General features: G+C 43.2%; 1 non-coding gene across 1 annotated transcript; it reads right to left on the minus strand.

Moving 5' to 3' along the window:
* Positions 1–14,229: 14,229 nt before the first annotated feature.
* Positions 14,230–14,338, minus strand: LOC131813340 (U6 spliceosomal RNA). Its single transcript, XR_009346757.1, has one exon. It is a non-coding gene; the product is annotated as a U6 spliceosomal RNA (small nuclear RNA).
* Positions 14,339–24,057: the final 9,719 nt, after the last annotated feature.

Here is a 24,057-nt window from a genome sequence, read left to right on the forward strand (position 1 = left end):
CTATGGAGAGTATCATATGGTTCTTGTTCTTTCTTTTATTGATGTGTTGTATCACATTGATTGATTTGCAGATGTTGAACCAACCTTGTAGCCCTGGAATAAATCCCAGTTGGTCGTGGTGAATAATCCTTTTAATGTACTGTTGAATCTTATTGGCTAGTATTTTGGTGAGAATTTTCGCATCTGTGTTCATCAAGGATATTGGTCTGTAGTTCTCTTTTTTGATGGGATCCTTGTCTGGTTTTGGGATCAAGGTGATGCTGGCCTCAGAAAAAAAAGAGTTTGGGAGTTTTCCTTCCATTTCTATTTTTTTGGAACAGTATCATGAGAATAGGAATTAATTCTTCTTTAAATGTTTGGTATCATTCCCCTGGGAAGCCATCTGGCCCGGGGCTTTTGTTTGTTTGGAGATTGTTGATGACTGTTTCAATCTCCGTACTGGTTATGGGTCTGCTCAGGTTTTCTATTTCTTCGTGGTTCAGTTGTGGTAGTTTATATGTCTCTAGGAATGTATCCATTTCTTACAGATTGTTGAATTTATTGGCGTAGAGTTGCTCATAGTATGTTCTTATAATTGTTTGTATTTCTTTGGTGTTGGTTGTGATCTCTCCTCTTTCATTCATGATTTTATTTATTTGGGTTCTTTCTCTTTTCTTTTTGATAAGTCTGGAAAGGGGTTTATCAATCTTATTAATTCTTTCAAAGAACCAGTTTCCTAATTTCGTTGATTTGTTCTATTGTTTTTGTTGTTGTTGTTGTTGTTGTTTTGTGGTTTTTGTTTGTTTGCTTCTATTTCATTGATTTCTGCTCTGATCTTTATTATTCCTCTTCGCCTGCTGGGTTTAGGCTTTCCTTGTTGTTCTTTCTCCAACTCCTTTAGGTGTAGGGTTATGTTGTGTATTTGAGATCTGAGAGAGAAGCGTGGTGGCACACGTCTGTCACTGCACTCCCCAGGAGCAAGTCTGGGGAAGGCGCAGCTCGCCGCCCCCAGAGAAGAGAAGGAGCCGTTGGCCTTGTGGTCGGGAAAAGGACGGGAAGCAGGGTAGCCTGCCATGGCAGGAAGAGCAGGCCGGTGGCAAGACAAGTGTCACCCGCTCCCTGTGCAGAGAGATGGAAGCCTGGCTGCTAAGGAGACATGAGGGGACGACTAGGGCAGGGACGCGTGCTCCACTCTGAGGAAGGAGTGTGGGCAGAAGGCAGGCCTGTCCTGTGCCTCTGGTCCCAAGGGGACAGCATCTCCTTGACCTCCTGTCCATAGGGCATACTTGGGCTAGCTACCAGGCGCCATACACAGAACTCGCAGAAACAGCTCCCTCGAGAAACGGGCAGTCAGATGCCATCTTCCTCCAACATGTGACAGAGTTGACGGTGGCAGGGAGTTTGCGGGGTAGGAGTGGGGACAATTCCTCAAAGCTCCCCATTTCAGTGAACGGGCGGGGTTCAGGGATCCTGTCGCCTCTCCTCTCCTGTGGGGAAGGCACTGGCCTTGTCCGCGAATCCGCCCGAGGTCCAGTGCCAAAGGCCAAGCGTTGCCTACACCGGGAGATGGTAGTGTGCATAGAGTGCCATCTTAGGCCACGCACGCTGCTGCAGGGTTTTGACTGTGTCTGCTTAGTTCGTCCTGGCAGGGTGAACCCAGGGCGCCAACATGGAGCCCAGGAAAGCAAGGTCCAAGAGACACCAGCACTCCCGTGACTCTTCTTACCTGATGCGACAGAGCGTACACCCAAAGCCTTTCTGAGGAGGAAGCAGCAGCGAAGTTGGGATCGTGCCAAGATGAAAACCTCTGCAAAAGCATAGCAGTCGCTGGGAAATCAGAGTCGGTTCTGAGGGCTGCTGTTGCTGCTTGCCTGACCCTAGTATTCGCAGCATGATGGGAGAAACCCTCATAGAGCGAAAGCCTCTTTGCCCTGGCATCTCTTCTGGGAAAGCACAGCATTCTTTGGGAAATGAGTCCGGTCTGAGGGATGCTCCTGTGCGCCTGAGCTGGTCTCCTCATCATGGTGTAATAAACCCGCATGGAGCGAAATCCTCTATGCCTGGGAATCCCCTCTGCCTGAGAGAGAAGCGCGTTTGCGCCTGTGGAAACAGCCTTAAGCAAAGGGACCTGTTTTTCAGTGCGGTCACCAGGAGCATGTCTGTGGAAGGTGAAGCACGCTGCACGGGGAGAAGAGCTGGAGCCGTTGGCGTTCGGGTCTGGACACGGTTGCGAAGCAGGAGAGCCGGCCCTGGCAGGCACAGCGGCCGGTGGAAATACAAGTGTCACCCACTCCCAGTGAGAGAGACAGAAGCCTGACGGCTAAGGAGACAGAAGGGGATGAGTAGGGCAGGGCACGTGCTCCACTCTTTGAAGGAGTCTGGGCAGAGAGCATGCCTGTCCTGAACCTCTGGGCCCAAGGAGAGAGCAGCTCCTTGGCCACCAGTCCCTGGGGCAGACATGCGTTAGCCACCAGGCGCCTACGCTGAACTCGCAGAAACAGCTCCCTGAAATAACGGGGAGTCAGATGCCGTCTTCCACCAGGATGTGGAAGATTGGAGGAGGCTCCGGGTTTAAGGGGAAGGAGTGGGCACAGTCCCCCAAAGCTCCCTAATCTGTGCACGCCCGAGTGCAGAGATCCTGTAGCCTCCCCTCTCCTGTGGTGAAGGCTCTGGCCTAGACCCCGAGGCTGCCTGATATCTGGAGCAAAAGGAAAAGCCTAACCTACCCCAGGAGATGGTCACAGGCATAGAGTGCCATGCTAGGCCAAGCACGCTGCTGCAGGGTTGTGACTGTGTCTGCTTAGTTCGGCATAACAAGATGAATCCCAGGCATAAACTCGGAGCTTGGGAAAGCAAGTCCCAAGAGGCACCAGCTCTCCCGCGGCTCTTCTTCCATGCCACGCAGAGAGAACACCCAAAGCCTTTCTGAGGAAGCAGCAGCGAAGTGCTTTTCACTCCAAGCCAAAGCCTCAGGGAGAGCACAGCATTCGCTGAGAAATGTTCTGCGGGCTGCTGCTGCTTGCCTGAGCTCAGTCTCGCGGTGGGAGAAACCCGCATACAGCGAAAGCCTCTTTCCTGGGTATCTCCCCTGGGAAAGCACAGCGTTCCTTGGGAAATCAGAGTTGGGTTTGGGGATGCCGCTGCTGCTTGCCTGATCTAGTGTCCGCAGCTCGGTGGAAGATACCCGCATGGAGCGAAATACTCTTTGCCCTAGCATCCCCTCTGCCTGAGAGAGAAGCCAAGTGTTGGGAAGGCGCAGCACGCCGCCCCCGGAGAAGAGAAGGAGCCGTTGGCCTTGGGGTCGGGAAACGCTCGGGAAGCAGGATAGCCTGCCGTGGCACGAACAGCAGGCCGGTGGCAAAACAAGTGTCACCCGCTCCCTGTGCAGAGAGATGGAAGCCTGGCTCCTAAGGAGACATGAGGGGACGAACTAGGGCAGAGGCGCTTGCTCCACTCTTAGGAAGGAATCTGGGCAGAAAGCATGCCTGTACTGTGCGTCTGGTCCCAAGGAGACAGCATCTCCTTGGACACCTGTCCTTGGGGCAGACATGCGCTAGCCACAAGACGCCTACGCTGAACTCGAAGAAACAGCTCCCTGAAATGACGGGGAGTCAGATGCCGTCTTCCTCCAGGAAGTGGAAGCTTGGAGGAGGCACGGGGTTTAAGGGGAAGGAGTGGGCACAGTGCCCCAAATCTCCCTAATCTGTGCACGGGCCGTGTGCAGGGATCCTGTCGCCTCCTCACTCTTGTGGTGAAGGCATTGGCCTAGACCCCGAGTCTGCCTGAGAGCCGGAGCAAAAGGCAAAGTCTAACCTACCCAGGGAGATGGTCATAGGCATAGAGTGCCATGCTCGGCCAAGCACGCAGCTGCAAGGTTGTGACTGTGTCTGCTTAGTTCGGCATAGCAAGGTGAATCCCGGGCGTAACCTCGGAGCCCGGGAAAGCAAGTCCCAAGAGGCACCAGCTTCTCCGAGGCTCTTCTTCACTGCCGCGCAGAGTGAACACCCAAAGCCTTTCTGAGGAAGCAGCAGCGAAGTGCGGTTCGTGCCAAGCTGAAAACCTCTGCGTAAGCATAGTATTCCCTGGGAAATCAGAGTCGGATCTGAGGGCTGCTGTTGCTGCTTGCTTTAGACTCGTATTCGCAGCACGATGGGAGAAACCCGCATAGAGCGAAAGCCTCTTTGCCCTGGCATCCCCTCTGGGAAAGCACACCATTATTTCGGAAATCAGAGTCCGGTCTGAGTTATGCTCCTGTTTGTGTGAGCTGGTCTCCTCAGCACGGTGTAATAAACCCGCAGGGAGCGAAATCCTCTATGCCTGGGCATCCCCTCTGCCTGAGAGAGAAGCGCCGTTGCGCCTCTGGAAAGAGCATTAAAGAAAAGGGACACGTTTTTCAGGGCGGTCCCAAGGAGTAGTCTGTGGTAGGTGCAGCACGCTGCTCGGGGAGAAGAGCAAGTGCTGTTGGCCATGGTCTCGAAAAGGTTGCGAAGCAGGAGACCGGCCCTGGAAGGCACAGCACCCGGAGGAAATACAAATGTCACCCACTCCCAGTGCAGAGAGACAGAAGCCTAGCTGCTAAGGAGATAGGAGAGGATGAGTAGGGCAGGGCACGTGCTCCACTCTTGGGAAGGTGTCTGGGCGGAGAGCATGCCTGTCCTTAACTCTGGGCCCAAGGAGACAGCAGTTCCTTGGCCACCCGTCCCTGGGGCAGACATGCGCTAGCCACCAGGCGCCTACTCTGAACTCGCAGAAACAGCTCCCTGAAATAACGGGGAGTCAGATGCCATCTTCCTCCAGGATGTGGAAGCTCGGAGGAGGCACGAGGTTTAAGGGGAAGGAGTGGGCACAGTCCCACAAACTCTCTAATCTGTGCACGGGCCGTGTGTAGGGATCCTGTCGCCTCCTCTCTCCTGTGGTGAAGGCACTGGCCTAGACCCCTAGTTTGCCTGAGAGCCGGAGCAAAAGCCAAAGCCTAACCTACCCCAGGAAATGGTCATAGGCATAGAGTGCCATGCTAGGCCAAGCACGCTGCTGCAGGGTTGTGACTGTGTCTGCTTAGTTCAGCATAGCAAGGTGAATCCCGGGCGTAAACTCGGAGACCGGGAGAGCAAGTCCCAAGAGGCAACAGCTCTCCCGCGGCTCTTCTTCCCTCCCGCGCAGAGTGATCACCCAAAGCCTTTCTGAGGAAGCAGCAGCGAAGTGCGGTTCGTGCCATGTGAAAACCTCTGCGAAAGCATAGCAGTCGCTGGGAAATTAGAGTCGGATCTGAGAGCTGCTGTTGCTGCTTGCTTTAGCCTAGTATTTGCAGAACGATGGGATAAACCCGCATGGAGCGAAAGCCTCTTTGCCCTGGCATCCCCTCTGGGAAAGCACAGCATTCTTTGGGAAATCAGAGTCCGGTCTGAGGGATGCTCCTGTTTGCTTGAGCTGGTCTCCTCAGCACGGTGTAATAAACCCATATGGAGCGGAATCCTCTATGCCTGGGCATCCCCGCTGCATGGGAGAGAAGCGCGATTGCACCTGTGGAAAGAGCCTTAAGGAAAGGGAAATTTTTTCACTCTGCTCCCCAGGAGCATATGTGTGGAAAGTTCAGCAAGCTGCCGGAGAGAAGAGCAGGAGCCGTTGGACTTCTGGTCTGGAAAAGATTGCGAAGCAGGAGAGCCGGCAATACAAGTATCCCCGGCTCCCAGTGCAGAGAGACAGAAGCCTGGCTGCTAAGGAGACAGGAAGGGATGCGTAGGGCAGGGCGCGTGCTCCACTCTTAGGAAGGAATCTGGGCAGAAAGCATGCCTGTCCTGAGCCTCTGGGCCCAAGGAGACAGCAGCTCCTTGGCCAGCTGTCCTTGGGGCAGACATGCGCTAGCCACCAGGCGCCTACTCTGAACTCGCCGAATCAGCTCTCAGAAATAATGCGGAGTCAGATGCCGTCTTCCTCCATGATGGGGAAGCTCGGAGGAAGCATGGTGTTTAAGGGGAAGGAGTGGGCACAGTCCCCCAAAGCTCCCTAATCTGCGCACGGGCCTAGTGCAGGGATCCTGTCGCCTCCTCTCTCCTGTGGTGAAGGCACTGGCCTAGACCCGGAGTCGGCCTGAGAGCCGGAGCAAATGGCAAAGCCTAACCTACCACATAAGATGGTCATAGGCATAGAGTGCCATGCTAGGCCAAGCACGCTGCTGCAGGGTTGTGACTGTGTCTGCTTAGTTCCGCATAGCAAGGTGAATCCCGGGCGTAACCTCGGAGCCCGGGAAAGCAAGTCCCAAGAGGCACCAGCTCTCCCGCGGCTCTTCTTCGCTGCCGCGCAGAGTGAACACCCAAAGCCTTTCTGAGGAAGCAGCAGCGAAGTGCGGTTCCTGCCATGCTGAAAACCTCTGCAAAAGCATAGTAGTCGCTGGGAAATTAGAGTCAGATCTCAGGGCTGCTGTTGCTGCTTGCTTTAGCCTGGTAATTGCAGCACGATGGGAGAACCCGCATAGAGCGAAAGCCTCTTTGCCCTGGCATCCCCTCTGGTATAGCACAGCATTCTTTGGGAAATCAGAGTCCGGTCTGAGGGATGCTCCTGTTTGCCTGAACTGGTCTCCTCAGCACGGTGTAATAAACCCGCATGGAGCGAAATCCTTGGCCACCTGTCCCTGGACCAGACATGCGCTAGCCACCAGGTGCCTACGCTGAACTCGCAAAAACAGCTCCCTGAAATAACGGGGAGGCAGGTGCCGTCTTCCTCCAGGATGTGGAAGCCTGGAGGTGGCACGGGGTTTAAGGCGAAGGAGTGGGCACAGTCCCCCAAAGCTCCGTATTCAGTGCACGGGCTGTGTGCAGGGATCCTGTCACCTCTTCTTTCCTGTGTGGAAAGCACTGGCCTAGTCCGAGAATCCGCCTGAGCGCGAGTGTAAAAGGCCAAGCGATGCCTACACTGGGAGATGATAGTGTGCATAGAGTGCCATCCTAGTCTACGCACGCTACTGCAGGGTTGTGGCTGTGTCTGTTTAGTACGGCCTGTCAGGGTGAACCCAGGACGCGAACATTGAGCCCAGGAAAGCAAGGCCCAAGAGGCACTAGCTCTCCCGCAGCTCTTCTTCCCTGTCGCGACTGAAGCCTTGCTGAGGATGCAGCAGCAAAGTGCTGCTCGTTCCAAGACAAAGCCTCTGCGAAAGCACAGCATTCGCTGAGAAATGTTCTGCGGGCTTCTGCTTCTTGCTGAGCCCAGTCTCGTGGTGGGAGAAACCCGCAAACAGCGAAAGCCTCTTTGCCTGGGCATCTCCGCTGGGAAAGCACTGGCCTAGTCCGAGAATCCGCCTGAGCAACAGAGTAAAGGGCCAAACCTTACGTACCCGAGGACATGGTCATAGGCATAGAGTGCCATGCTAGGCCAAGCACGCTGCTGCAGGGTTGTGACTGTGTCTGCTTAGTTCGGCATAGCAAGGTGAACCCCCGGCGTGAACTTAGAGCCCGGGAAAGGACGTCCCAAGAGGCAACAGCTCTCCCAGGGCTGTTGTTCCCTGCCGCATCAGAGCGAACACACTGCAGTAGCGTACGTAGCCTAGGATGGCACTCTATGCACAGTACCATAGCCCGGTGTAGGCAACGCTTGGCCTTTGGCACTGGACCTCAGGCGGATTCGCGGACAAGGCCAGTGCCTTCCCCACAGGAGCGGAGAGGAGACAGGATCCCTGAACACCGCCCGTTCACTGAAATGGGGAGCTTTGGGGCATTGTCCCCACTCCTACCGCGCAAACTTCCTGCCACTGTAAACGCTGTCACATGTTGGAGGAAGATGGCATCTGACTGCCCTTTTCTCGAGGGAGCTGTTTCTGTGAGTTCCGGGTATGGCGCCTGGTAGCTAGCCCAAGTATGCCCTATGGAGAGGTGGTGAAGGAGATGCTGTCCCCTTGGGACCAGAGGCACAGGACAGGCCTGCCCTCTGCCCACACTCCTTCCTCAGAGTGGAGCACGCGTCCCTGCCCTAGTCGTCCCCTCATGTCTCCTTAGGAGCCAGGCTTCCATCTCTCCGCACAGGGAGCGGGTGACACTTGTCTTGCCACCGCCCTGCTGTTCCGGCCACGGCAGGCTAAATTGCTTCCCGAGCGTTTCCCGACCCAAAGGCCAAGGGCTCCTTCTCTTCTCCGGGGGCGGCGTGCTGCACCTTCCCCACACTTGGCTTCTCTCTCAGGCAGAGGGGATGCTAGGGCAAAGAGTATTTCGCTCCATGCGGGTATCTTCCACCGAGCTGCGGACACTAGTTCAGGCAAGCAGCAGCAGCATCCCAAAAACCAACTCTGATTTCCAAAGGAACGCTGTGCTTTCCCAGGAGAGATGCCCAGGCAAAGAGGCTTTCGCTGTATGCGAGTTTCTCCCACCGTGAGACTGGGCTCAGGCAAGCAGCAGCAGCCCGCAGAACATTTCTCAGCGAATGCTGTGCTCTCACAGAGGCTTTGGCTTGGGCGAACACACTTCGCTGCTGCTTCCTCAGAAAGGCTTTGGGTATTCACTCTGCGCGGGAGGGAAGAAGAGCCGCGGGAGAGCTGGTACCTCTTGGGACTTGCTTTCCCGGTCCCCGAGTTTAAGCCCGGGATTCACCTTGCTATGCTGGACTAAGCAGACACAGTCACAACCCTGCAGCAGCGTGCTTGGCCTAGCATGGCACTCTAGGCCTATGACCATCTCCTGGGGTAGGTTAGGCTTTGCCTTTTGCTCCGGGTCTCAGGCAGCCTCGGAGTCTAGGCCAGTGCCTTCACCACAGGAGAGAGGAGGCGACAGGATCCCTGCACATGGACCGTGCACAGATTAGGGAGCTTTGGGGGACTGTGCCCACTCCTTCCCCTTAAACCCTGTGCCTCCTCCGAGCTTCCACATCCTGGTGGAAGACGGCACGTGACTCCCCGTCATTTTCGGGAGCAGTTTCTGCGAGTTCAGAGTAGGCGCCTGGTGGCTAGCGCATATCTGCCCCAGGGACGGGTGGCCAAGGAGCTGCTGTCTCCTTGGGCCCAGAGGTTCAGGAGAGGCATGCTTTCTGCCCAGACTCCTTCCTAAGAGTGGAGCATGCGCCCTGCCCTACTCATCCCCTCCTGTCTCCTTAGCAGCCAGACTTCTGTCTCTCTGCACTGGGAGCGGGTGACACTTGTATTTCCACCGGCCACTGTGCATGCCAGGGCCAGCTCTCCTGCTTCGCAACCGTGTCCAGACCCGAACGCCAACGGCTCCACCTCTTCTCCCCGTGCAGCGTGCTGCACCTTCCACAGACATGCTCCTGGTGACCGCACTGAAAAACAGGTCTCTTTGCTTAAGGCTCTTTCCACAGGCGCAAACGCCCTTCTCTCTCAGGCAGAGGGGATGCTCAAGCATAGAGGATTTCGCTCCATGCGGGTTTATTACACCATGCTGAGGAGACCAGCTCAGGCGCACAGGAGCATCCCTCAGACCGGACTCATTTCCCAAAGAATGCTGTGCTTTCCCAGAAGAGATGCCAGGGCAAAGAGGCTTTCGCTCTATGAGGGTTTCTGCCATCATGCTGCGAATACTAGGGTCAGGCAAGCAGCAACAGCAGCCCTCAGAACCGACTCTGATTTCCCAGCGACTGCTATGCTTTTGCAGAGGTTTTCATCTTGGCACGATCCCAACTTCGCTGCTGCTTCCTCCTCAGAAAGGCTTTGGGTGTTCGCTCTGTCGCATCAGGTAAGAAGAGTCACGGGAGTGCTGGTGTCTCTTGGACCTTGCTTTCCTGGGCTCCATGTTGGCGCCCTGGGTTCACCCTGCCAGGCCGAACTAAGCAGAAACAGTCAAAACCCTGCAGCAGCGTGCGTGGCCTAAGATGGCACTCTATGCACACTACCATCTCCCGGTGTAGGAAACGCTTGGCCTTTGGCACTGGACCTTAGGCGGATTCGCAGACAAGGCCAGTGTATTCCCCACAGGAGAGGAGAGGCGACAGGATCCCTGAACACCGCCTGTTCACTGAAATGGGGAGCTTTGGGGGATTGTCCCCACTCCTACCCCGCAAACTCCCTGCCACCGCAAACGCTGTCACATGTTGGAGGAAGATGGCATCTACCCGTTTCTCGAGAGTGCTGTTTCTGCGAGTTCTGTGTATGGCGCCTGGTAGCTAGCCCAAGTATGCCCTATGGACAGGAGGTCAAGGAGATGCTGTCCCCTTGGGACCAGAGGCACAGGACAGGCCTGCCTTCTGCCCACACTCCTTCCTCAGAGTGGAGCACGCTTCCCTGCCCTAGTCGTCCCCTCATGTCTCCTTAGCAGCCAGGCTTCCATCTCTCTGCACAGGGAGCGGGTGACACTTGTCTTGCCACCGGCCTGCTCTTCCTGCCATGGCAGGCTATCCTGCTTCCCGTCCTTTTCCCGACCACAAGGCCAACGGCTCCTTCTCTTCTCTGGGGGCGGCGAGCTGCGCCTTCCCCAGACTTGCTCCTGGGGAGTGCAGTGACAGACGTGTGCCACCACGCTTCTCTCTCAGATCTCAAATACACAACATAACCCTACACCTAAAGGAGTTGGAGAAAGAACAACAAGGAAAGCCTAAACCCAGCAGGCGAAGAGGAATAATAAAGATCAGAGCAGAAATCAATGAAATAGAAGCAAACAAACAAAAACCACAAAACAACAACAACAACAAAAAAAAAAAACAATAGAACAAATCAACGAAATTAGGAAACTGGTTCTTTGAAAGAATTAATAAGATTGATAAACCCCTTTCCAGACTTATCAAAAAGAAAAGAGAAAGAACCCAAATAAATAAAATCATGAATGAAAGAGGAGAGATCACAACCAACACCAAAGAAATACAAACAATTATAAGAACATACTATGAGCAACTCTACGCCAATAAATTCAACAATCTGTAAGAAATGGATACATTCCTAGAGACATATAAACTACCACAACTGAACCAGGAAGAAATAGAAAACCTGAGCAGACCCATAACCAGTACGGAGATTGAAACAGTCATCAACAATCTCCAAACAAACAAAAGCCCCGGGCCAGATGGCTTCCCAGGGGAATGATACCAAACATTTAAAGAAGAATTAATTCCTATTCTCATGATACTGTTCCAAAAAAATAGAAATGGAAGGAAAACTCCCAAACTCTTTTTTTTCTGAGGCCAGCATCACCTTGATCCCAAAACCAGACAAGGATCCCATCAAAAAAGAGAACTACAGACCAATATCCTTGATGAACACAGATGCGAAAATTCTCACCAAAATACTAGCCAATAAGATTCAACAGTACATTAAAAGGATTATTCACCACGACCAACTTGGATTTATTCCAGGGCTACAAGGTTGGTTCAACATCTGCAAATCAATCAATGTGATACAACACATCAATAAAAGAAAGAACAAGAACCATATGATACTCTCCATAGATGCTGAAAAAGCATTTGGCAAAGTGCAGTATCCCTTCCTGATTAAAACTCTTCAAAGTGGGGCCACCTGGGTGGCTCAGTGGGTTGAGCCTCTACCTTCGGCTCAGGTCATGATCCCAGGGGCCTGGGATCGAGTCCTGCATTGGGCTTTCTGCTCAGCAGGGAGCCTGCTTCTCCTCATCTCTCTCTCTGTCTGTCTCTCTGCCTATTTGTGATCTCTCTCTCTGTCAAATAAATAAATTAAATCTTAAAAAAAAACTCTTCAAAGTGTAGCGATAGAGGGCACATATTATCAATATTATCAAAGCCATCTATGAAAAACCCACTGCAAATATCATTCTCAATGGAGAAAAACTGAATACTTTTCCGCTGAGGTCAGGAACACGGCAGGGATGTCCGTTATCACCACTGCTATTCAACATTGTACTCGAAGTCCTAGCCTCAGCAATCAGACAACAAAAAGAAATTAAAGCCATCCAAATTTTGCCAAATTGGCAGAAGAGAAGTCAAACTATCCCTGTTTGCAGATGATATGATACTGTATGTGGAAAACTTAAAGGACTCCACTCCAAATCTGCTATAACTTGTATAGAAATTCTGTAAAGTGTCAGGATATAAATCAATGAACAGAAATTGGTTGCATTTTTTTATACCAACAAGACTGAAGAAATAGAAATTAAGGAGTGAATCCCATTTACAACTGCACGCAAAACCCTAAGATACCTAGGAATAAACCTAACAAAGAATCTATACTCAGAAAACTCTAAAGTACTCATGAAAGAAATTGAAGAAGACACAAAGAAATGGAAAAATGTTCCATGCTCCTGTATTGGAAGAACAAATATTGTGAAAATGTCTATGCTACCTAAAGCAATCTACACATTTAATGCAATCCCTATCAAAGTCCCATCCATTGTTTTCAAAGAAATGGGACAAATCATCCTAAAATACATATGGAACCAGAAAATACCTCGAAGAGCCAGAGGAATATTGAAAAAGAAAGCCAAAGTTGTTGGCATCACAATTCCAGACCTCAAGCTCTATTACAAAGTTGTCATCATCAAGATAGTAGGGAACTGTCCCCAAAACAGACATAGATCAATGGAACAGAATAGAGAGCCCAGAAATACACCCTCAACTCTATGGTCAACTAATCTTCAACAAAGCAGGAAGGAATGTCCTATGGAAAAAAGACAGCCTCTTCAACAAATGGTGTTGGGGAAATTGAACAGCCACACGCAGAAAAATGAAATTGGACCATTTCCTTACACCACACATGAAAATAGACTGGAAATGGATGAAGAAGCATAAAGTGAGAAAGGAATCCATCAAAATCCTTGAGGAGAGAACAGGTAGCAACCTCTTTGACCTCAGCAGCAGCAACTTCTTCCTAGGAACATCGCCAAAGGCAAGGGAAGCAAGGGCAAGAATGAACTACTGGGATTTCATCAGATCAAAAAGCTTTTGCACAGCAAAGGAAACAGTTAACAAAGCCAAAAGATGACTGTCAGAAGTTATCTGGGAGAAGATCTTTGCAAATGACATACCAGATAAAGGGCCAGTATCTATCCAAAATCTATAAAGAGCTTATCAAACTCAACACCCTAAGAACAAATAATCCAATCAAGAAATGGGCAGAGGACATGAACAGACATTTCTGCAAAGAATACATCCAAATGGCCAACAGACACATGAAAAAATGCTCCACATCACTCGGCATCAGGGAAATACAAATCAAAACCGGAATGAGATACCACCTCACACCTTTCAGAATGGCTAAAACTAACAAGTCAGTCAATGACAGATGCTGGCGAGGATGTGGAGAAAGGGCAACCCTCCTACACTGTACGTGGGAATGCAAGCTGGTGCAACCACTCTGGAAAACAGCATGGAGGTGCCTCAAAAAGCTGAAAATAGAAGTACCCTATGACCCAGTGATTGTAGTACTGGGTATATACCCTAAAGATACAAACGTGGCATTCTGAAGGGGCACATGCACCCAAGTGTTTATAGCAGCAATGTCCACAATAGTTAAACTATGGAAAGAACCTAAATGTCCTTCAACGGATCAATCAATAAATAAGATGTGGTATATATGTAAAATGGGATACTGTGCAGCCATCAAAAAAATGAAATCCTGCTATTTGTGATGACATGGATGGAACTAGAGGGTATTATGCTTGGCGAAATAAATCAATCTGAGAAAGACAACTATCATATGATCTCCCTGATATGATGAAGTGGAGATGCAACATAGGCGGTTTCGGGCGTACGAAAAGAAAAATAAAAGAAGATGGGATTGGGAGGGAGACAAACCATAAAAGACTGAATCTCACAAAACAGAATGAGGGTTGCTGGGGGGAGGTGTGTTGGGAGAGGATGGTGGGGGTATGGACATTGGGGAGAGCAGGTGCTATGGTGAGTGATGGTGACTGCGGTGAAATGTGTAAACCTGGTGATTCACAGACCTGTACCCCTAGGGATAAAAACACATTATATGTTTATAAAAAAATTTTTAAAAATAATTTAAAAAATCCATTAAAGAAAAAACACATATTGCAAGCCCAAGCCCAGAGCTAATCTCATATTCAATCAAAAAAGTTTGAAAGTTTTCCCCTTAAAGATCAGAAAAAAGACAAGTGTGTCCACTTTCACTACTCTCATTTGACATAGTACTGGATGTCCTAGCCAGAGAAACAAGGAACACAAAGAAATAAAAGACTCCAAAAAAAAAAAAAAAGGAAGAAGTAAAATTTTCTTTTTTTGGATAACATGAACTTACATGTAAAAAAATCCTAAAAACTTCACAAAAAATTTTGAATAAACAAATTTAATAAAGCTGCCAAATACAAGATCAATATATAAAAGACAGGAATTTTGTTTTGTTTCGTTTTTTTAAAATAGTTTTTCATGTCATCCTTGCTCAGTGATCACGCTAATCTTCTCTGCATCATTCCAATTTTAGTATATGTGCTGCCAAAGTAAGCACAAGACAGGAGCATTTTAACACTCTAATGATGAACTATCTGAAAAAATAAAGAGAACAATCTAATTCACAATAGCATCAAAAATAACAAAATACTTAGGAAAAGATTTAACTAAGAAGATGAAAGATCTGTACCCCATAAACTATGACATTGATAAAGAATTTGAAGGAGACATAAATGGAAAGATAGCTCATATTTATGAATGGTAAGAATTAACATTGTTAAAATGTCCATACTACCGAAAACCATCTGTAAATTCAATTCCTATCAAAAATCCAATGTTAGGGGCGCCTGGGTGGCTCAGTGGGTTAAGCCGCTGCCTTCGGCTCAGGTCATGATCCCAGGGTCCTGGGATCGAGCCCTGCATCAGGCTCTCAGCTCAGCACGAAGCTGCTACCTCTTCTCTCTCTGCCTGCCTCTCTGCCTGCTTGTCATCTCTCTCTGTCAAATAAATAAATAAAAAATCTTTTTAAAAAATCCAATATTTTTTTTTACAGAAGTAAAGAATCCTAAAATTTATATGAGACCATAAAAGACAACAAATAATTAAAGCAGTTCTGAGAAAGAATGAAGAAGCGAAATTACACTTCTTGATTTGAAACTATACTACAAAGCCCTCATGCTCAAAACAATAAAGTATACTGGCATAAAAACAGACCAGTAAACAAGTAGAACAGAATTGAGAGTCCAGAAATAAATCCTTTCATACAGTCACCTAATATTTGACAGGGGCCAACATATATAATGGGTAAAGATAGTCTGTTCAATAAATGATATTTAAAACTGAATAGTCACATAAACCAGCATGAAACTGGAACCTTATATCACTCATAAATCTTAACTTGAAATAGATTAAAGACTTAAATGTGATGCATGAAACTAAATTTCCTAAAGGAAAACATAGGAAAAATTCTCCTGGACATTGGTCTTGCCAATAGTTTTTTGGATACCAGGCCAAAAACACAAGCAAAAAAAGCAAAAATAAATACATGGTATTACATCAAACTAAAGTTTCTGCATTGCCAAAAAAAACCAAAAGGGAATGAAAACACAATCCACAGAATGGAAGAAAATACTTACAAATCTTATATCTGAAAAGAGGTTAATAACCAACAGATACAAATAGAAAAAAATATATAATTTAAAAAATAGCAAAAGGATATCAATAGACTTTTTTTTCAAAAAAGTTATATAAATGACCAACAGGAGCATTAAAAAGTGCTCAACGTAAAAACTCAGGGCAAAGTCATTATGTTGTTGTTGTTGTTGTTTACCTCTGAAAAACACAACAAGATATTACTACCTATTAGAATATATAAAACCAAAAAATTAAAACTGACAAATTTTGATAAATATTGGGGAAAATGGGGAACTTATGTACTGTGATAGGGATATAAATTTGTATGGAAAACAGTATGGAGATTATTCATATTATTAAAAGTAAAATCACCATATGATTCAGTAATCCCACCTCTAGGTATATATCTAAAGGAAACGAAGTCACTATTCGAAGACATATCTGCACTCTTATGTTCATTATAAAATTATTAACTCTAAGCAAGAGATGGAAATAACTTCAGTATCCATATTGGGTGAATGGATAAAATAAGTATGGTAAATATATACTATGGAATACTACTGAACCATGAAAAATTAAGAAATACTGCCATTTACAACAGCATGGATGGATCTTGAAGGTCTTATACTAAGTGAAATATTTCAAAGATTTTATATATATTTTAATTTATGTATTATGATATCCCTTACATATAGAATCTGAAGAAAAAGCAAACTAATGGAAACTTAGAGTTGAGTTGACAAGAGGTGAACCTGGGGTGGAATAAGGTGGTCAAAGGGTACAAACTTGCAACTATAATATGAAAAAGTTCTGGGGATCTTATGTACAGTATGATGATCATAGTTAATAATATATACATACATTTTTATTGTGCTTCCCTTTATTAAACTTTGCATATATCACATTCTTACAAGTTGAAAGTTTATATCAATCTTGTATAAAAGAGGTCTGCTGCCACCATTTTTCTAACGACATTTGTTCATTTTGTGTCTCTCTGTCACATGTTGGTAATTCTTGCAATATTTCAAGTTTTTTCATTATTATTGTATTTGTTATGGTGATCTGTGATCAGTAATTATGACCCACTGAAAACTCAGAACTAGTTTACTTAAGGTATATACCTTGTTTTTTCTTAAAGGCATAATGCTTTTGAACAGTGCAGTATAGTGTTTATTTTTTATATGCACTGGGAAACATAATTTTTTATTTGCACTGAGAAACCAAAAAAAAAATAATAATAATAATTTGACTTAGTTTATTGAGATAATCACTTTATTGAGGCGGTCTGGAACAAAACCCACAAGACCTCTGAAGTTTATCTCTACGGTACTATATACATAAAAGTTGCTAAGAGAGTAGATCTTAAAATTCCTTACCATACATGCATAAAAAACAGTGGCAACTATATGAGATAGTAGATGTATTAACATTTTTATGTAGATTATATTGCAATACAGATGTATGCCAATTTATCAAATTGTACAAAATTTACACAATGTTAAAAGTTTGCAATGTTATAAGAAATCATTTCTTATATTTATAAATTATAATATGTCGATTATTTTTCAATAAAGCTGGAAAAAACTTTTTGTAGAATTAATCTATTTTTCAAAAAAGGAAGTAAGGAAGTAGAAACTGCATCTAACTCTGAAATAATCGAATATAAAATCCATTTTAGTTCTATACACTGGGACAAAAACTATTACTTAGTTTACAATGAAGGAGTACTTAGGAAGCATGAAGGATGGTCTATAAATAAGGCTGAAAGAGCTCAGTTTTAAGGTTTAAATTTAAAATCTTCTTTTGAAATACTAAACTGACCACCCAGTTTTCCAAACATAAATGTCTTAACTGCATGAATTTATTTCATACAACTCTATCATCTAGTTTCATAAGAAAGCAGCATGCAAATTTTGAATAAGACAGACTTGCTTAAGTTTCTTTATGTTCAACAGTAAAGGATACTTCCCTAAAAAGAAGAAAAATCAGCGTATTTATTATGATAATTATTATTCATAATGAGATTCATATTGAATTAGGGAATATATATCCTCAGAGGGGTTAAAGTAAAATGAAATTTATTTTGGTAAATGTGTCTATGAATAGTCAATACAATGCCTCAATATAAATGAATATTATCATTTTGAACAATTTAATTACTATTATTAGAATTTATTATAAGTATAAAAATAGCTATCATTTTAGCATGGAATATGAGACTCTCATGCTCCATGCTTCATCACATCCACACAACAATTCTGCATAATAAGTATTATCATCACCATTTCATGGGTGAAAACACTGAGGCTAACACATTTAGATAACTGGTTTATGATTACATGGCTAGTAAGGATGCATCACACTAATTTAGGCTTTATGATTTCAGAATTGTACTCTTTCCACTGCACATTCAATTACTCTGTAAATACTTGGCTTGTTTTCATTTAGTTCTTTAATTGTATTCATGTGGTGATGGCTTAAAGCTTCATTTAAAGGAAGCTTAAAAAATTCATTTAACCAAAAGCTCCCAAGAATTAAAAATGTCATGGATATCATTAGTTAATGGGTAACTATATATTTTCCACTCTAGTGAGATAACAATCAGAGTATTTTTCTAAGTTTTAGTCTCTGAGTGTTCAAAAGGACTTTGTTAAAATAGAAATATTTAGACAAAGGTGATCAAAAGTCTGGATCAGGTCACCTTAAGATAAATATTAGGAAACTGAGGAAACAAATGGAGATTTGAACACTGAGCTATGATATAATGAATGGTTTAAAGTATTTAGTAGAGCATAGAAAAGCCCTTTAAAGCCTGGGCTTAGCCTAGCATTGCAGCTTCTGGGATATCTCTCTATCTATCATCTACCTACCTATCTATCTATCTAGATATAAATTTGAAAACTTTTTCAACTTAAAGATTTTGAGAAATAGAACATAATTAGCACCATAGAAGATCTGTTTATGATAACAACCTAGCCCCTCCTCCCAGTTTGTTAATATTCTCTCTTATTTAATGTAACATTGTGCAAATAGACCACTACTGATCTGCCATTATGAATGAAATAACTATAATCATCTGTTTGCATATCCTGGTGAAAATATTCATTTAGTTCCATGTTGTATTTCTAGGAATGGACCAAATTTTTTTTTTAATTTTTAAGTTTTCTAAATATTGTCCAACTTACCTCATATGTTTTTATTATGTGCACTGTCATTCCTTCACATTCTTGCAAGACATTTTCACTGTTGCCCAATATGGTAAGTGTGTAATAGTATGTCATTCCAGGTTTTCATTTATTTTTAATTTAATTTAATTGAATTCCAGATTCATAATAAAGATAAACAGTTTTTATATATGAGTGGCCATTTGGATTACCCTTTCTGTAAAGTACATGCTCAAATCTTTTGATATCTTAACATTGTGTCATACTGATTTCTTGAAGAGTAGATTTTCTGAATGAACTTTTAGCTGTGTAGGTCTTCTCTATTTTATTATGAACTTGTTTTCATTTCAAAATCTTTATATTTATTTTCATAAACTGCTTTTATTTTGTTTTGTCTATTATCTATCTATCTATCTATTTATTTGCAAGCAAGAGAGCGAGCGAGCAAGTGAGAGCATAGGGAGGGATAGAAAAAGAAGGGAAAAGAATCTTAAGCAGGCTCCAGGCTCAGCACAGAGCCCAACACTGGGCTCTATTTCACAACCCTGACATCATGACCTGAGCCAAAATGAAAGAAAGAAAATAAAAATAAGGTGTTAAAAAAAAAGGAAAAAGAATTGGAGGTTTAATTAAGTGAGCCACCCAGGCACCCCTGTGGTATCTTAAATTAGCTGTCATATCTTTAAAGTTCTAGAGTATCCATTTAATTCATTTATAAAATCTTTCTCAATATCATTTTTAGTTTCAGTTTTTTGTTCAATTTGCTTCCCCTCTCATTTCTTTGAGCAGAGTAATCAAGCCATTTTACAATCTTTATTGATCATTTTAACATCATACGTAATCCCATTTTGTCTATCAAATATTGTTAATGGTTTTACTCTGTGTGCTCTGTTACATTTTGCTATGTTCAAGGCATTATATTTGAAACTCTTATTGAGTAGGGATAATTAAGAGCTATAATAATGGTATGGTCCTCCTTGGCAGGATTTTCTCTTAGATCTGAGACTCTACAAGACAATCATATTCCAAATTCAGTGATTGACTTTCTCAGTTTACACAGAAGGCAAGGTAGGCTATAGTCTTATTTCTGCTTCTCCTTGTGCTTTGGGGATCTCAACTTAAATTTGGGTTGTACCAAAGTTTTCAAATTTGATTGCTGCTGGATTTTGAATTTTGTTTCTCTAGTATCAAGTGTCTAGTAAAAACACAGTTCAGAGTGTTTTAGCAGTTTCAAATGCTCTCATAGCTAAAATGGCTTCAGGCATATATCTCTAGACTCTCATTGTGTTTCGTATTTTGACCCAGTAATCCCTCACTTATTTTTATAATCATTCTGATATTTTTAACTTTAAAAGCTATTTTTGTCTGGATTTTTAAGTTGTCTTAAGTAGGAGTTTTTAGATCACCATTACTAGAAGCAACAACAAATATACATGAAAATTTCTGCAGTAGTTTATCACATCTTTATGGCTTTGAACTTCCATAAGCCGAGGCATCCTTCTCTAATCACTTAGGCTAACTCCAATTTACCCTTTAAAACAACACAAGAATTGCTTCATTTAAGAACATGTTCAGGGATGACTCTTCCCCACTGTTCTTACCAACATTCCCACACACTCTTTGCTACCCACACCTTGTTTATGAACTTTCATTAGGTATATCAGCGTCACCAGAATTTTGCTCTATTGTATTTTTGTCCTTTAGAGCTCTAGTTAAATATGAATTCCATAGAATGTCTGTCCCTTTTCTTTCAAACCTGGGTTAGTTATTTCTTCTCATTCTTTGTCAGAAGCTACTTTATTAGAGAAACTTACAGCTGTATTGTGACTTTGGAGCCTTTACAGTTTTTTGACTGGAAAAATCAAGCATCCCTGAGATTTTTACGCAGCTTTCTAGCTGATATTATTCAGAAATCTGTTCAACACAGACTTTTTAAAGAAGCCCCTTTCAGACCACTCAGTTACAAAACCTCTTCTCAATCACTGCTCTTTTAAAAATGTGCTTATTTAGTTCAAATATGCATCACTATTAAAGAAAAACCAGTACGATTTTTTTCTTTTTAAAGTTGGCTTACCTATTATCTATCTCTCCCATTAAAATGATTCCTCTGCGCTGGGGTTTTGTTGTGCTCATCTTAGGCCAGGCACTCAATAAATTGTCTCTGAATGATTGAATTTTTTGACTCCCTTGCCAGATTCTCAACTTCATGAGGCCAAGGATTGTTGTATTCAGTCCTTCTTTATCCTCAATGTCTGTTAAAATTCAGTCACTTACGTGAGTAATGGGAAAAATCACAGAAAGAAAGAGTTAAAACTACAGAAAAACCCCGTAGGTTCAATAACACAAAGCTTTCTAAAATTATTTAGCCCAAGAATTGAATACTGGTTGCACATTGGATTTTTTTAAATGGTATTGAATTTAATTTAAATGGAAATAATTGAATGGTAGAATTATAAAAAAAAATTATAAAAGCAACTTGCTCCTTAAAGTAAGAATTATATAGGGCATCTCTTCTAGAAGCAAAATTTTCAAATGTCAAACATCTGAAAGCATAGAAGGAGAAGTAAGAGTGTGAATTGTACTTCAATGCTCTTTTCTTTATATTCAGCAAACAGCTTCATTCACACCTTTCCAGTTTTTTCAACTCTTTTGACAAAGCCTTCAGAGGAGTTACTGCTGATGACCACCATCACAGCCTGACAGGAGAAATTTTATAAAGAAAAATAATAGCATGTTTTTCCCAAATTGTTAAGGATATCGTGAAGCTCTGTTGGATTCAAAGGAGGAATGTGCAATTCCATGCTATATATAATAATAACTAATTTTAATAGTGGCTTTGCAATTTTTCAGATATATCCATTTACTGAAACCACTATCAAATAAACAAAAACAAACAAATTAACAGGGGTTTGAGACAGGAATTATCTAATCTAAAAATAGCACATGTTCACAGAATACACAACACATACCCCAAGTACAACTCTAGGTTTCAAGTAATAGTCAAAACAATAGTAAACATGATTCAGACCCTACCAGTCAAATCATAAATGGGACCTTAACTGTAAATACTTATCTTTAGATCAAAGCGGGTAATTGGGTGCTGAAGATACATTATAGAATATGTTATAGAACTCCTCTGAAATGAGTCATTTATTCCATCACTTTTCCTGCACAGCTGCTGACCCATGTTTTGGTTCCTGGAAATAGCTGCTACCCTGTCATACTTCTTAAAAGCCCATATATTGATAACTCTATTCATTCCTCCATTCCTCTGTGACTGTCACTGTATTAAAATGTGGAGTCAGCTGACTCACTTGTGGTGGTAATAAAGTAGATGAGTTTGCAAAGTATTTTGTTATTTCTAAAAATGCAAAAACCAAATTACATTGAAATCATAAGGGGTGTTTCAGGCAGAGCTGTAGGATGTGGTTTCTTGTGTAATCCACAGAGATTAGCTCCAACACATATTTAAACTCTCCTCTAGGAGCAACCTTAGTGGTAAAACAAGAAGATAAACAGATGTATACACACCCTGGCACAAAATTATCTCTTATGTTTGGCTTCCTAGTCTCCTCGTGTTACTTATTTATCTTAACTTCTCTCTGAAATCAGGGAACACAGAATCTCAATCAGTTGACATTTTTCTACTGAATTACCCAATAGTCTGATCATACCCCTAAGACTTTTTTAAATTATTTCACTCATAATCCCAAATCTGCTTTGCTTCCTCATCTTAGTACACTGTAATTTGATTTCAAAATGAGGACAGTTGTCAGTAATGCCACATTCATTCATCTATTTTACAATTCCATGTACTTAGAACTATGAAGATATGTTAATAACATCCATTCCAATAAGCCACCCTAAATTTATTATCATGAAACAAGACCTCAAGAAAGAGAATTCAAATTCATCCTTGTATTTGCAATGTATTGCAATAAAGCCTTTATCAATAGACTTCCCTGTGCACATGGTGGTCAAATTGCAGGTGAAAACCAGCCAGATCTATTACAAGCTTTCTCATGGCTTCTAGGTAACCCAAGTGAGCCTTTATTGATACTGGGAAGGGATAAAGCAGGGAAGGGATAAACAGTGATGTAAGAATTGGCTAGACAAAAGTATGACTCTCATTACAAAGTGACTATTTTAAAGCAAAAGAGCCTGTTGGGAATATTGTTTTATAAAATAGTGGTTTTTTAATTAACTTTTTAAAATTCAATTAGATAACATATAGTGTACCATTAGTTTCAAATGTAGATTTCAGTTATTCATCCATAGCATAAAATAGCTAATGCTCAGTACTTACTGTTATAGCTTCTTGAAAGCAGAATTTTAACCCACTGAGCCACCCCGGCACCCTTGAAAGCAGAATTTTAGATTATATTTTCTGATTACTTCCATGTAGTACAACACTTTCCTGCCAGCAACCTTCAAAACATACTGTTGGTTAGAGGAATTTCTTTAATAATAAATAAATAGGAATTTATGTAAATTTATAAATATATAAAATAAATAGGAATTTATTCAAATTTATTTAAATATTGCACACTGATTCATTGTTCATAAATAAGGTGATGATATTATAGCCATTATTTGGTAGCACTGATATTTCATTTTCTTTTTACTTCTCAGTGCATTCTCTTTGCACAAAATAGATATATATTTTAAAAGAATCTGAATCTGTGGCAAACTTTTAAAAAACCCTATACAGTAAAGTTTATCATTTTAAGTAATCTCAATTATCTTCCTCAATTGTGATGGTATATCCTTCTATCTAGGCCAGATATTGTATGAGGGATTTGAAGAGACATACTTTTCTAAATTTCACTTTTCTCATTGGCAAAATGCTGATCATGATCCTACAATAAAATACACTTAAATTTTTGGATGAAAATTTATTTATTTTTTTAAGACTTTATTTCTTTATCAGAGAGAGTGGGCGAGAGAGTAAGCACAGGCAGAAAGAATGGCAGGCAGAGGCAGAGGGAGAAGCAGGCTCCTGGCCGAGCAAGGAGCCCGATGCGGGACTCGATCCCAGGACGCTGGGATCATGTCCTGAGCCAAAGGCAGCTGCTTAACCAACTGAGCCACCCAGGCATCCCTTTTGATGAAAATTTAATCTGTATAAACAATATATTTGCTGTAATGCGTGGTTCATGGAAAACATCTTATTTAATTATAAGCAACAACAGTATTAGAAATTAAGTAAATATGTCTATAATATTTAAAGTTTTAACACATAATTCCAGTGATTTGCCTTATTTTCTCAAATCCCTTTACCACTTTCATTGACAGAGTCAAATGTACTTTTTCTACCAGTAGGCAACTCTTTGTCTTTTGTCAGAAAGATGGCCTTGTGAATTATTTATAATAGAGATATTAGCAATAATAATAATAATAATAAATAGCAATGAATATGTTTAACAAGTTTTCTTAACTAATTAGGGTTCTTAGACATCAATTAGAGGAACCACCTCTG

This window comes from Mustela lutreola, chromosome 12, assembly GCF_030435805.1.
Source record: "Mustela lutreola isolate mMusLut2 chromosome 12, mMusLut2.pri, whole genome shotgun sequence".
In the NCBI taxonomy this organism is placed as follows: domain Eukaryota; kingdom Metazoa; phylum Chordata; class Mammalia; order Carnivora; family Mustelidae; genus Mustela; species Mustela lutreola.